We start from the raw sequence: 16,038 nt of genomic DNA, 5'->3' as shown, positions 1-16,038 counted from the left end.
CAGCCTTTTTATTTTGTGCTGTTGAGTATACAATCCAGGGCCATGAGCTTGTTAGGTTGAAATGTAAAATGTTCCTTTAAGCATTTTGTATTTGAAAATTTGGTCCTTAGTTGAGGCCGTTGTTTTGGGAAATTATAGGCTCTTAAGAACTATGTTTCTCAACTTGTAGGTCACAACCCCTTTGGGCATCCAAAGGGGATCAAATGATCCTTTCACAGGAGTTGCATACCAGATATCCTGCATATCAGGCATTCACACAATTCATAACAGCAGCAAAAGTACAGTTATTAAGTAGCAGTGGAAGTAATCTTATGGGTGGGGCCACCCCCACATGAGGAACTCTATTGAAGGATCATAGCATTGGGAGGGTTGAGAGTCGCTGCTTTAGGGGGTGAGGTATGGCTAACATAAGCCAACAACTTCAAAGGTTATGGCCTAGATTCTGGTCTATTCTCTGTTTTTTTATCTGCCCCTACAATGTGATCCACCACCTCTTTATCCTATGGCTGTGGACAGAATATCTACCCCATCACAAAGGAATAAAATAGCTAAAACAGTGAGCTAAAAATGAATCTTTCCTCTTCTAAGTTGTCTCTGTCAGGTGTTTTGTTAGTGTGACCAAAAAACAATTAAAATGCTAGACAAGCATTCCGCCACTGAGCAGTATCTGCAATCCAAGTTCAGAGGTTTAAATTCAGCCATGTCACTAACGGCACGACTCAACAAGTGACAGCGGTTGTCAAGTTAGATATTAAATCAATATCTAATACCATGTTCTCTGGAAAATGAAACAACCCAACAAATAAAAACCTCAACTCTGCTGTACATATAAATGTACAGACTAAAAGTGAAATGACATATCAAATTATATCATCTTGAAACCAAATTTGTATTGTAATATTTCTGTGGTGAAAAAAAAAATCCATGTATACATCTCCACAAAACAACTTTTAATTCCCTAAGCTTGTTTATCATATATCTTTAAAAATGCAAAGAACTGAATTAGAAATAGTACTTACTGTTATGGATGGATATACAGCTGAGGGTGTTGGGCACTTTTACTGGTCAAATACAAAGTCAGTAAACAATATTTTTAAATTTTTTTTTTAACAAATGGACCAAGGATAGGTAATATTTTAATACTAAGGGGAAACAGGTGAATTATCTATGGACACTTTCAGTCCTACAGATCAAATGGATGCTTTTCAGTAAGCATGGCAAAAGTGCTCCAAAGAACTCTTTGGCTGTAAAAACCAAAGACAAAAGCCAGCAAACATTAATGAGAGTGATAAGCCAATTGAAATTTCTCTTCCCAATGTCTTGTTATCAAAAGTCCCCAGCTCTTTAGTTTCCAGCTCTGTGAAATGCCAAGATAATAAAGCAAAGCATCAGTGGAGACAGTCTCCTCTTCTTTACAGGAAGACAAGCCTCCAAGCACTCACTAACACAACAGCAGTCAAGAATGACAAATGCTAAAAACAATTTAAAAACCAAGCACACTGTGATTTAACTTTCTTTACATAAAAGAAAAGAAAGGCTCTGGATGGCCAGGATAATGTGTCCCAGAATAATTACTTTATTTATGTAGCAAGACCAAGGCCTCAAAGAGACTCAAGACTTCTCACAGAGAGCTATAGTGATCAGAAAGTGGGTTGACCTCATCTTGGTGTGAAGTAGTGGTCCATACTCTTTCCTCTAGCCAGCATATTGCTTTATTTAATTCTTTTCCTCATAAATAAATTTTCTTTTTTATTGGATATTTTATTTACACTTTAGATGCTATCCCCTTACCCCATTCCCCCCTCCCAGGAACCCCCTATCCCATTCCCCCTCCTTCTGCTTAAATGAAGATGTGCCCCCACCCACCCTCCAACTCCCACCTCCTCACCCTCAAATTCTCCCACACTCAGCATCCAGCCTTCATGGGACCAAGAATCTCTTCTCCCACCTATGCCTGACAGGGCCATCCTTCCCTACATATACAGCTGGAGCCATGGGTCCCTCCCTATGTGCTCCCAGGCTGGTGGTTTAGACCCTGGGAGCTCTGGTTTGTTGGTAGTGTTGCTCTTCTCATGGAGCCACAAACCCTTTCAGCTCCTTCAGCCCCTTCTTTCTAATTCCTCCATTGGGAACCCCTTGATCAGTTCAATGGTTAGCTGTGAGCATCCATCTCTGAATATGTCAGACTCTGGCAGACCTCTAAGGAGACAGCCATATCAGGCTCTTGTCAGCATGCACTTCCTGACATCCACATCAGCGTCTACCTTTGGTGACTGCACATGGGATGGATACCCAGGTGGAATGGTCTCCAGACGGCCCCTCCTTCAGTTTCTGTCCCACACTTTGTCTCCATATTTGCTCCCTTGAGTATTTTGTTACTCTTTCTAAGAAGGACTGAAGCACTCACAATTGGTCTCGATTCATGTGGTCTGTGAGTTGAATCTTGGGTATTTCGAGCTTCTGGGCTAATATCCACTTATCAGTGAGTAAATACCATGTGTGTTCTTTTGTGATTGGGTTACCTCACTCAGGATGATATTTTCTAGTTCCATCCATTTGCTTGTGAATTTCATGAATTCATTGTTCTTAATAGCTGAGGAATACTCCATTGTGTAAATGTACCACATTTTGTGTATCCATTCCTTTTTTGAAGGACATCTAGGTTCTTTCCAGCTTCTGGCTATTATAAATAAGGATGCTATGAACATAGTGGAGCATATGCCTTTGTTATATGTTGGAGCATATTCTGGGTATATGCCCAGGAGTATTATAGCTGGGTCCTCAGATAATGCTATATCCAATTTTCTGAGCAACTGCCAGATTGATTTCCAGAGTGGCTGCACCATCTTGCAATCCCACCAACAGTGGAGGAGTGTTTCTCTTTCTGTACATCCTCACCAGCATCTGCTATCACCTGAGTTTTTTTTAATCTTAGCCATTCTGACTGGTGTGAGGTAGAATCTCAGGGTTGTTTTGATTTTCATTTTCTGGATGACTAAGGATGTTAAACATTTCTTAAGGTGCTTCTTAACCATTTGACTTTCCTCAGTTGAGAATTTTTAGATTATCTCTGTACCCCATTTTTTTTAATACCCCTATTTTAAAATGGGGTTATTTGGTTGTCTGGAGTCTAATTTCTTGAGTTCTTTGTATATATTGGGTATTAGCTCTCTATCAGATGTAGGATTGGTAAAGCTCTTTTCCCAATCTGTTGGTTGGCGTTTTGTCCTATTGACAGTGTCCTTTGCCTTACAGAAACTTTGCAATTTTATGAGGTCCCATTTGTCAATTCTTGATCTTAGAGCATAAGCCATTGGTGTTCTGTTCAGGAACTTTCCCCCTATGCCCAAGTATTCAAGGTTCTTCCCCCACTTTCTCTTCTATTAGTTTCAGTGTATCTGGGTTTATGTGAAGGTCCTTTATCCACTTGAACTTGAGCTTTGTACAAGGAGAAATAAGAATGGATCAATTTGCATTCTTCTACATGTTTTCCTCCAGTTGAACCAGCACCATTTGTTGAAAATGCTGTCCTTTTTCCACTGGGCAGTTTTAGCTACTTTGTTAAAGATTAAGTGACCATAGGTGTGTAGATTCACTTCTGGGTCTTCAATTTTATTCCATTGATCTTCCTGCCTGACTCTGTACCAATACCATGCATTTTTTTTTTATCACTATTGCTCTGTAATACAGCTTGAGGTCAGGGATGGTGATTCCTCCAGAAGTTCTTTTATTGTTGAGAATAGTTCTCGCTATCCTAAGTTTTTTGTTATTCCAAATGAATTTGAGAATTTCTCTTTCTTACTCTGTGAAGAATTGAGTTGGGATTTTAATGGGGATTATATTGAATCTGTAGATTGCTTTCAACAAAATGGCCATTTTTACTATATTAATCCTGCCAATCCATGAGCATGGGAGATCTTTCTATCTTCTGAGATCTTCTTCAATTTCCTTTTTTCAGAGACTTGAAGTTCTTGTCATACAGATCTTTCACTTGCTTGGTTAGATTCATAGGTATTTTATACTATTCAATATTTTATAAAATTCAAGGTATTTTATACTATTTGTGACTATTGTGAAGGGTGTCATTTCCCTAATTTCTTTCTCAGCCTGTTTATCTTTTGAGTAGAGGAAGGCTACTGATTTGTTTGAGTTGATTTTATAACCAGCCACTTTCCTGAAGTTGGTTATTAGTTTTAGGAGTTCTCTGGTGGAAGGCTTTATTTAACTCTTACATGTGAGTATTTTTCTTCATGTGAGTCTGTTCCAGAGGTAAGAGGAGGCATTGCATCCCCTAGAACTGATGTTATAGACAGTCCTGATCCACTACATAGTTGTTGGAAGTCAATCAACTTGTTGGTTTGCAGGAGTAACAAGTACCCCTAAGTGCTGAGTCAGCTGTCCAGCCCTTCTGTCCAGTATTTAAAAAAAAGCTTCTCACTACAATGTTAGGTAGCCTTTGAAGCAATGGTTATCAACATGTAGGTCACACCCTCTTTGGAGATCTAAGAACATTTTCACAGGAGTCACCTAAGACTATTTTAAAACACAGACATTCATGTTATGATTCATAACAGTAGCAACATTACAGTTATGAAGTAGCAACAAGAATAATTTTATGGTCACCACAACATGAGGAACTGTGTCAAGGAGTCACAGCATTAGGAAGGTTGAAAATCACTTTTAAAATTGTATTTTAAAGCATGCTAGTGTTCATTCTTTACATGGAAATTGTAATGTAGTTGGTCAGAAGTGGAGTTTCTTTCTTTTTCTTTTTTTTATTGGATATTTTACTTATTTACATTTCAAATGTTATCCCCTTTCCAGGTTTCCCCTCAGGAAACCCCCTATTACATCCTCCCTCCCCCTGCTTCTATGAGGGTGCTCCCCTACCTACTCACCCACTCCCAACTCCCTGCCCTGGCATTCCCCTACATCGAGCTTTCACAGGAGCCTTCTCCTCCCATAGATGTCCAACAAGGCCATCCTCTGCTACATGTGTGGCTGGAGCCATGGGTCCCTCCATGTGTACTCTTTGGTTGGTGGTTTAGTTCCTGGGAGCTCTGGGGGGGGGGGGAGGTGGTCTGGTTGGTTGCTATTGTTGTTCTTTGTATTCTGTATATTTTTAACTCCCACCCAACCATAAATGCTTCACATTTAGAAATACAAATGTGAAGAATCTGCAGAAGTGCTCCTTTTGGTCAATACTGCTTCCATTTTGAGTGGGGTTTTCTTCAGTTGGAGCTTATGGAGTCAGTTAACCAGAGAAGCTACGACTTGTCAGTAACAATGGGGCAATAGCTTATATGGAGACATTTCAGTCATTAGACTTGTCTTAGGTTTCTATTGTTGTGATGAAATACCGCTGACCATGTGCAACTTGAGGAGAAAAGGGTTTGTTTCCGCTCACAGTTTTCAGGTCACACCTCCATCATGAGGGGAGCCAGGGAATAAACTTAAACAGGGAAGAAACCTGGAGGTAGGAGCTGATGCAGAGATCATGGAGGAAGTGTTGCTCACTGATTTGCTCCTCATGGCTTGCTCAGTCAGCTTTTTTATAGCACTCAAGACAAGCATCCCAGGATGAGCCAGACCTTCTCACATCCATCGTTGTAGGGCTAGTGGGTGGTGCCACCAGACAGGCTTAACAGGTAAGGTTGAGCAAACTCAGAGCACGGGAATCTCAGAGATTTGAGAAAGGCAGGAGTTGAGCCAATTCCTACCTGTCTCTATACCTGCTCTGGAACATGTAATTATGACATCTCACTGAGAGGACCTTAAGCCGTGAGTCATGTAATGTAGCACCTGGAGTCCTCCCCATGCAAATAGAGCATCACTAACATCCCAAACCCAGCCAACAGAAAACATCTACCCCCTAAGTCCCACCCCACTCTCCAAGCTCCCTGTCCACCTGGAGTAAAGTACACACTGTTTCCCCGAGGATCATCCGAGATTGGCTGTCTTTACTGAGCTGTAACACTTGGGACGAGTCCTTTCTCTTGAAGCATTCATTGCTGGATCTTGGACACTTCCCCATCCCCCACCCCCTACCCCCCTACCTCCGGCTAGCCAGGCTCATGCCACTGCTAAGTCTGTTGCTGGGACTGCCACTGTTGGCTGGGCTACCTGCCCTGCACAGGCTGCCCAAACCACTTTGCTAACTATAGTTCTACTTGTTGGATTTGTGTTTCTCTGACAATGTCCAGATTTAGACCCTTTTAACTATGACAATCCCAGCCAACTGATATCTTCCATAGATTTATACAAATTTCAGCATGATTAGTCTTGGCAGATAAAATGAAAGGTATTCAGTTAAACTTGACTTTCATATATAGGAATTTATTATTATTATTATTATTATTATTATTATTATTATTATTATTTATATCCCTAGTTCTGATAGGAAATTTTGAGACTAAAACTTGTATATTTTCTTGTATATTTCTTATTCAAATTTCACTGTGTGTCCTGTATTTTTATTTTATGAATCTGGCCACCATAGCATGGTTGCTCACCAAGATTATGCAAACCTGAATGTTAATGTGAAGGAAAAAAGATGAAAAAATAATCTAAATTCTTGTCATAATAGAATATATACAAAAGGGTCACAATAGAAATAGTTAAAGTCTTCTTGTTTTGCTATCAGACTTTTACATACATCTGTAAAAACTGACTTACCTTGACTTGGTAAATCATGCCTTAATTTTCTTCTTTCCTTCACACTTTGATGACCCTAATAGTAACATATTTTTCTATGCTAAAAACACTTCTCTTAGGCTTGCATCTCTGTCTGCAACCTCTGAGGAGTTTCTCGTTTCTTAAAAAAACCAAACCAAACCCTATTATACTCAGAATTATAACACTAAAGAAGAAAAGCCACTGGCAATACCACTATCATAACACAATACGATTTTATGATACTTATGAACAGTAGAATTTCCTGTCTACTCTGCCAAGAAAGTTTCAAACACTGCACTAATTCTTGCAACCATCCCTTGAAGGGATTGGCATTGTCTCCGAGTCTATAGGCAGAGAAGTATAGGTATACATCTTTAATTACCTTTTCTGTCAAAAGGAGAAATTTGGGGTACTGCTAGCCTCAAGCTCATTACCACTTTTCTGTTCCAGACACATAAATCATAGCGCTGTGTTCTCTAAAATCCTGGTCTTTGAGTTATCAAACAGTTAAAGAAACTGAAAATTAAAAACTGAAGAAAATTCTAGTAGGCAATTTTAGAAAAGTGTCAAGGAGTGTCATGCCAGTTTAGTCCCTTGTCATGTTCCTGAGGGGTGGGGATAGAGACCGTGTTTGTTCAGCATTCTTTCAAGCTCCCAGTAGCTAATGTGCCTTGCCCTCAAGTGACTCGTAAAAAATAAAATTAAGCCTGATGTATGTAAACAAGCTCTGGTTATTCAGGCTAGATAAATTGTGATTTGTTTTCCCCTGATATTATATTTCTCCATCTATTATGGTGCAGCTAATGTCCATATATTCAATATGTGAATCAGTTTCTAAATGTCATCCACACACACCCGTGTGCCCTCGTGGGTTATACAAGTTAAATCAGTCTCCATCTCTGCACTCATAAAAGAACTGCTTATACTCCCCGTGCAGCCTTCTCCAGACATAAGCATGGTGACAACTCTGTGTATGTCTGGGGCCACCTTGAGAGAGCTAGTGGCTTTCATTTTGCTTGGCTAGGTAGGTGACAAGTGGCTTGAACATGCATGCTGTGTTTGATAATGTGGCCAGGTGACTATTTTTACTGTTTCAAAGTGCAAATGTCCCTAAGAATGTAAGTGGCACACAATGCCTCACAGAGAATTGAGCCCTTTTTTTTTTTTTTTTATGGGAACATGACCCACATTGGTCATATATATGTGAAAGCTTTGTAACGAAGGGGGCAGTTGGTGGTGGTGGTGCTGGTGCGGGGAAGTGGCAAAGTACACCATTGACAATTTACTGTGCAAGCACGTGTCTTTCCACAGGTTGGGCACAAGAGTTGCCCTTTAGACTAAGCAAATCTAGAGATTAGCGTGGAGTTTCTTTTGTGCACTGAAACGCAGCCTGTTTTCCCCATGCCCTAAGTCCTTTACTGAAATGGGTTTCTAATATTATGTCTGAATTCCTTGTTCACTGGACCTACAAGGAACTTTTGGAGCAATGGAATTAAAAGATTAAACCTTCAGCCACTTGTGTTAAGTCTTTAAATGCCTTATGAAGCACAGTTTACATAGCAACAGAGTCTGCAGTTGGAGTGTGCGGCCTCAGTTGCTTTCAGAGAGTCTTAGTCAAGTGTTGTGAGAATTCTTAACTGTTTCTGTGAGGGCAGCAACAGGCAGTGACATTCCTCTTGGCATGCACCATTTAATTTTCACTTATAGGGGTATAGATTTCAGTTGGACATTGACTTCATGGTAAATATCGCAAGCGACTTCATGTGGACTGTCCTTGGAGATAAGGGTCCTACTCAGACGTCATGTGTCATTGTTTGAGTCGTCTAATCTAATAGCTTGTTAAATCTGGAAAGCATTTAGAAATGTATACCAGCTTTTAGAGGACAAACAAGACCTAGAAAAGTGGATAGTGATCATGAGCAAAGGCTGACATTTCCCTGGGACTTTCTGCAGGTTGCAAATGCTTGTGTTCCTACACTGCTTCCACTCCTTAGAGCAGCGGTCCCAGGAGTTCTGTACCGATGTTTGTGCTGCATGCTTCAGTACCACATCCTTCTCTTTCTGGAGGAATTCTGCTCTGGCATTTCCTCTCTCTTTTCCATTGTCAATCATTTAGTTCATTTAGTAACACAGATTTGCCTTCAGACAGCAGACATAATCGCCTTTTACAAGACAAAGCCTAAGCCCAACAGCAAAGCCTTCTTCCAGCCTCTTCTCAAATCATCTCCCTTTGTAGAAAAGCCACCATTCAATTCCTCTTAATTTATCTTTCTAAATTTGCCTCCTGCTGGGTGCTTGATCTAGAGAAACCACTGAAACCGTTCCTTTCAAGTCCAGGAACCTCCATGTGTCTGCACTCACCAGTTTCCAGTCTTTAGCTTACCTCCTTTAGCCGCTTTACCTCCTTTAGCTCTTGACAAAACCACATCCTCCTCCTAGTATAGCTGTTTCCCAGAACCAGTCTGGGCTTCCCAGTTCTCTGATCATGTCTGTTTCTCAGCCAGTCTTCAAGTTAAAATGCCTCAGTTCCACTTCTTCAGTTCTGAGTCTTCCAGGTTCTCTAGCCACATGTTCTGTTGATTTCTTCTAACCTCGGGACTTGGGGTAACTTTTAGTCTTCATCCCCTACCACCTCTTCCCAGTCATTCCTCATCCGCTCCCATTCTGCTTTCATAGAGTGCATAGAAATATGTCCTACCCTACCCCCACTCACCCTGCCCCGCCCCAACCACCTGAACCTTAACTTATTGGTCCATTGGAGACAGCAGCAAAGTCAGATTGGAACATTTATTTTCTAGTGGATTGTATTCGCTTATGGTAGGTCACCTCTGAGCCGTTCTGTATTCTCCATAGAAACACCATATTCAGATCCTGAGTAATGGCTTCCTCATCTTTTCATGAAGCTAGCCAGGCTGGCGTCTTGGAATCTGCTACCATCTTGTGTAGGTTTTCCTGCTCATATCTTCCCCTTCCTGTTTGCATTTCTATTCTCAATACCTCACTTTGAGTAAGCTCGGTTTTCTACAGGCCCTTGATTGATGCTTGGTTCACTAATGACCATTCATAGCAAAATGTAAATCAATATGTATTTACCAAGATAGGGCACCATGACAGACCAGAAAATCAATTTCACCCAAGTCTTTCAGCCATCAGTATCAATGAGTTAACTAAAGTGGCCCTGGTTGCAGCTGAGGTAGTGGGTCTTTGAAGGCCAAAGCAATAGCAGTGCATTTCAAGCAGGGATGGTGGCTAACAGAGCAGAAGCAATGGGAACCAATGGAAGCTTCCCTGCTTATGGGGAGTCTAACGTGGGTGTCTAGACTCCTGGCAGGTATCAGTTTTTCTTCTCCAGTGAGCATTTGGCAACCAAGTCCCCAGACAGGTGTTGACTCCAGTAGATTGCCAACAAAGCATTCTGATCTCTTTTTGTTTCAGGGTCACCAAACACAGGCTGTTCCTGGCTCTGATTGTGAACGTTTATATCAGCGATGCTTTTCTGTTACTTTTTCCATTGCTGTTTCATGACCAAAGGCAAGTTGGGGAGGAAAGGAATTATTGCATTTTCCAGATGAGAGTTAGTCATCAGGTGAAGTCAGAGCGGGAACTCAAACAGGAACCTGGAGGCAGGAACTGAATGAAACCCATACCATGTAGGAAGTGGCTCATTTACTTGCTCTCCATGGCTTACACATCTATCTTCTTTTACAACCCAGTACCACCTTCTCAGGGCTGAGGGCTGGGCCCTTCTACATAATTAGCGATTAAGAAAATGCCCCCACAGATACGCCTATAAGCCAGTCTGGTGGAGGCAGTTCCTTAATTGATGTTCCCCTTTCCCAGGTGTGTCAAGTTGACAAACATGCTGCTTGAATGACAGCTGAGGTCACTCCTACCCTTATCAATAATCCACAGAAATTGCATCACTAGGACTCCCTGCCCAGTTTGCAGGTAGTACCACCAAGAGTCACCTGTCCCTCAGCAATTATCTACTCTAGTGAGGCCCTGTGAGTCTTGTAATTTCTGGAGCTTTCTGAGCCTCATACCATTACCTTCTTAAGCCTTCTGAGTTCCTCCTTTCTCCTAAGGAAGGAATGTTTCAATTTGGGGAAAATGGGTACACAGCAATGATTGACATGCCCAGGTGAGTATCTCCAGTCCAGAGCTCACTTTTCTGAACATCATATTCCTATCTCTGACTACTGCCTACATATCGTCACTATGTTTCAGATGGACGCCCCCCCCCATCTAGACCTATTCCACCCACAACTTGCATCAGTTAACTGATGACAGTTCTATCCAAGTGATCAGAGTGATTACCTTGAGCCATCCTCCAGCCCCTTTCCCAGCGTTTCTTCTAATACATCAAAGCAGGTTTCCTCTTTTTAAGTTGTGATGGTTTATAAGGAAGAGATTTTAAGTAAAGACAAGTGAGAGGTTTATTAGGATGAAAATACATGCTTAGATTTGAGACAGAGAGAGAGAGAGAGAGAGAGAGAGAGAGAGAGAGAGAGAGAGAGAGAGAGAGGTAAGGAAGGTACAGTATATATACTCACGAGGAAGTACAAGCTTCTGAAGAGAAAATCACCTAGATTCTTTTTAAAAAAAAAAACTATATCTAGAATACAACTAATTCCAAACATTTCCATTCCTACAGGCCCAAACCACCATCACGTCCTCCCATTTAGTGTGATTTCCATTATTTTTTGACTTCTTCACTCCAGCCCAACTATACTTTATGCCCGAACAAAGCATCTCCTGCACAGAGCTTTTGGTGAGTTACATATCACTTAGAGTAAAACTCAAAGTTCTTGTAGGACCTGGAGCACCATAGACAAGCTGTTGTCTTAGTTAGGGTTACTATTACTTACTGTGATGAAACATCAGAACCAAAAGCAACTTGGGAAGGAAAGGGTTCATCTCCCTCACAGTTTCATAGAATGGTTCATCATGAAAAGCATCGAGGACAGGAACTCACACAAGGCAGGAACCTGGAGGCAGGAGCTGATGCAGAGGCCATGGAGGGGTGCTGCTTACCAGTTTGTCTATCATGACTTTCACAGCCTGCTTTCTTATAGAACTCAGGACCACCAGTCCAGGGTTGGCACCACCCACAATGGGCTGGGCCTTTCCTCATAAATCACTAATTATAAAAAACAAACAAAAACAAACAAACAAACAAAAAAACCCAAAACCCGACCTCCAGGCTTTCCCACAGCCCAATCACACAAGGCACTTACTCAGTTGAGATTCCTTCCTCTTTGATGACTTTAGCTTATGTTAAGTTGACATAAAATTAGACAGCTTAAATGTAATACCCTCAACCTTCTCTGCTTCTACCCCTGATCCCCTTCCTCACTGGCCTGACCATATTGGCCTGTTTGTTGGTCCTAGAACATGCACTCACTTTAGTTCTCAACCTGTGAGTTTGAATGGCAGAGATTACCTAAGACCAATGAAAAAACATAGATTTCTATATCACTATTTATAATAGTAGAAAAATTATAGTTATGAAGTAGCAATGAAAATAATTTTAGGTTGGGGGTCACCACAATGTGAGAAACTGTACTGAAGGGTCTCAGCGTTCGGAAGGTTGAGAAATACTGCTTTAGGTGTTAGATCTCCCAGCTCTTCTCAGTTTTAGAACCATCTTCCTTCCTTATCTCCCAGCTCTTCTCAGTTTTAGAACCATCTTCCTTCCTTAAGTATTCATCTGTCAAATCCTTCAAAATGTTGTTCAAAATCTCCTTTAAAATGTGGCTTTTGAGCCTCAGTAGGCTAACCAGCTAATTTAAATTCCATTTTTGCTCACTGTAGCCTGCCTTGACTTCCCCTCTCTGTTCTGCCTTCCCTTCTTGAAAGCATGTATAATATTGTAGTATTAGTGAGGGTTCTCTAGTCAGAGAACTTAAGGAGTGTCTCTATATATTAAGGGAATCTGTTGTAAAGCCTAACAGTCTGCAGTCCAACTAACCCAACAATGGGAGGCTGTGAATGGGAAATCCAAGAATATAGTAGTTGCTCAGTCCCACAAGGCTAGTTGTTTACCTTGTCTTCTGTATAAGCAGGAATCCTGAAGGAGTGGGTTCCTGGCAAGGACTTGCAAGCAGACAAAGAAGAGTGAGTCTTCCTTCTTCCATCTTCCAGCAAAAGGTATGGCCCAGATTAAAGGTGTGTACTACCACACCTAGATCTGGAACTTGCTCTATTCCAGGCTGGCCTTAAACTCAGAGATCTGTTTGCCTCAGTCTCCTGGGATTAAAGGCATATACTACCTTGCCTGGGCCTAAGGTTTCCATGGCCACCATGCCTCAAGATCTGGATCAAAATCATATGTCATCCCATGTCAAGGTTTGGGACAGAAGCCTGTGTCTTCCAGCCTCAAGATCTGGATCACAGGTGTGCCCTCCATTTCTGGATTGTAGTTCATTCCAGATGTAGTCAAGTTGATAACCAGGAATAACCATCACAATGACTATTGTCTTGATTTGCTTTTCGTTTACGGTCTCATCTTCAACTGGAACATAAACTCCTAAAGAACAAGGCTCTTGATCTTTTAAAATCAATGTTTCATTAGTATCTAGAACAGTGCTTGGCTTAATCTACCAACTCAAAGTTTTATTAAATCATCCCCTTACAAATCTTAGGAGGTTTCAGTTTCAACTAAAACATTTTCTAATTTGCTTTGTTTTTCTTTTTTACCCTGTGAGTAATTAGCAGTATGCATGGTTAATTTTTAAGTATTTGGAGTTTCCCACACTGATTTCTATTTAAATTCTGTTGTAGTCAGAAAATATACTTTATTTATGTGATTTTTAATTTTTTTTTCACTTTTTTGAGACTAGTTTTGTATTCTATGTCATGGTTCGCCTTGGTGAATACTCCATGTGCTCTGGAAATGTATGGTAAACCTATTTTATTCACATAATTTTTAGCCCATCTGTGTCTTTATACTCAAAATAAATTTCTTATAGAGAGCATCCAGTAAATACTGAGTTTTAATTCAGTCTGACAATCTCTCTCATTAACAGGTAGATTTAGGCTATTTGTATTTAATATAATTACTGTTAGTTTTGGATTTAGATCTGTCATCTTTACAGTTACTTTCCATTAGGTTTTGTTCCTTATAAGTTAAATAACTTGCATAATTACACTCTCTCTTGTTTTTTTTTTAAATCCGTAGCTGTAGGGTTAGATATATATCTTTAAATTATCCAATATTACTTGATGACGTCATTATATGATCTCAACAATGTAAGAACCCTGAAGCATTGTCTATTTTCCTCTGACTCTAGACTCTTTTCTCCCTCTCTGCTGTCATTTTTACCAGGATTTTAATTCGATATAACACCAATATACATAGTTCCTCTTTTTGCTTACATTGGGGGAGAGGGGCAAAGAGTACTACAGGAAGGCAAAATTATGCCTATGGCCTGTCTTTATGTATACTTTGATTTAACTTTTTACTGTTCACAAACGACTGTGCAAATAGCAAGAGCAATATCAGGAAGGAACAATGACATCACAGAGCTTAAAATACAATCCAACCTCATACACAAAACATTTTGCAATCTCCATCTAAATTCTTGTCAATCGTTACAAACAAAACTACTCTCTCCATGCTCATATTGCCACCATTCAGGATTCTTCGTTTTTAAATATAAACAGTTTTCCTTTAGACATAAAAAAGGCTATTCTGGCTTTTTCCCCCCTCTTTAACTTTTTTATTTGTACAATTTTATTGTATACAATATTGTGTTACATACAGATACTTTGTTGTAAGTATATATTTCTAATACCCTCCTGCTTGTAATATCTTTTCTGCATACCTTATGTCAAACAGCTTTAATCCATGTCTTATATCAATGCATCAGTGCATTCTTTCAGCCTTCTGATCTGAAAACACAGTTTTAGTTCCTGTTTATTGTTGAAAGCTGTTTGCAGTGGGCACAGCATACATGGATGAGTAATATTTTTTATCAGTGCCCGAAGATATTGGTTTTTTTCTGACTTTATAAGTTTCTGATGAACAGTCTGCTGTAATTCTTTGTTTCTTGGTAATCCCCCTTCTCATTTTGTTGCCTGAGAGGTTTTTTTGTCTTTGGTATGCAGTGTATTGATTGTTGGGGTATATGCATTTCCTTCTGTCTTATTTCAGAGTCTTTAGGCCTTTCAGATCTGCTTTTCATTTCTGCTGATTCTATACACTTTGAAGATGTTTGCTCTTCAAGTATTTCTTCTGCTTAATTATCTTTCCTCATTTTCAAAAATTCTATTTTAATACATGTTAGACTTTCAGTCTGGTTCGTCAACATTTGGATGCTGTTTTTCTTTAATCATTTCTCTTTTTCCTTCTTCATTCTTTTCTTTTTATTAAGTTATATCATGGTTTCTAGAAGTCCACAGATTTATTTCTTTGTTCTGTCTTGTGACGAGTCAAAGATCCTTCCACGTATTATTACAGTTGCTACGTAGTTCATGGTTTCAACATCTGGGCCACTTCTGGGTCTGGCTCTATTGATTGTTTTTTCTCTTACCTCTAAAATTATTTGTGTATATGTTCACTTTAAAATTTAAGTACTACACATTATATATTTAACAGGAGAGAATGATTTAAGACTAATCTGTATCCAGAAAATTTGTTGGCCTTTTCTGTCAGGAGCTGAGCTGGTGCTGGATTTCATTGTTTTGTTACTCTTGATTTTCCAGAGGCTTCACATGTCTCCAGTTAGCTTTTCCTTGGCCTTTGTGTGGAACCAGCACGAAGGAGGGCTTTTCCTCTGCACTCATCCTTGTTTCAGGCTTAAGCTGTTGTGTTTTCTTGCCTCTGAGGGCCCCTCCCACTCAATAGATTTTGTTGCTTGCTGCTGTGTTGGTACCACACTGGAGATGGATGGCTTCCTTTTCCTTCTCTAAATTTCAAGCTCACCTCTATCCTTTGTTCTTGAGAGGTAGTAGCTTTCCATTATTCTGGTCTCATGGCCCTGTAGCCGAGAAACAATGCTGTGGATATGTGATCAGCTTTGGATGGGCGAGCTTATCAGGCTTTGCTTACTAACTTAAGCTTAGGCACTGATGGTGGTCCTTTGTTCCTCCCCTAGGAGCAGGGGGCTGTTTTTCTCTACATCTTCTTCAGAGCTATGGATCTGTGCCAGTCTTCTACCCTCTCCAGAGGGAGACAGGATTGGTTTCTTCTTCCATGGAAACAATGGCATTTTGCCTAAGCCTGAGCATGAGACGTTTTGCTATTTCCCCAGGCGACTTTAAGGCATTTCCTTCATAGGGCAAAAGAATCCTAAGAAGCAAAGAAACAGGGATATTTAGTTACCGACTCCTGTCATTTGCTCATGCCTATTCCTGAGAGTG

The sequence above is a fragment of the Arvicanthis niloticus genome, chromosome 2 (genome assembly GCF_011762505.2).
Source record: "Arvicanthis niloticus isolate mArvNil1 chromosome 2, mArvNil1.pat.X, whole genome shotgun sequence".
NCBI classification, from domain to species: domain Eukaryota; kingdom Metazoa; phylum Chordata; class Mammalia; order Rodentia; family Muridae; genus Arvicanthis; species Arvicanthis niloticus.
The sequence above is the reverse complement of the archived record's forward strand: the minus strand, read 5'-3'. Positions refer to the sequence as shown.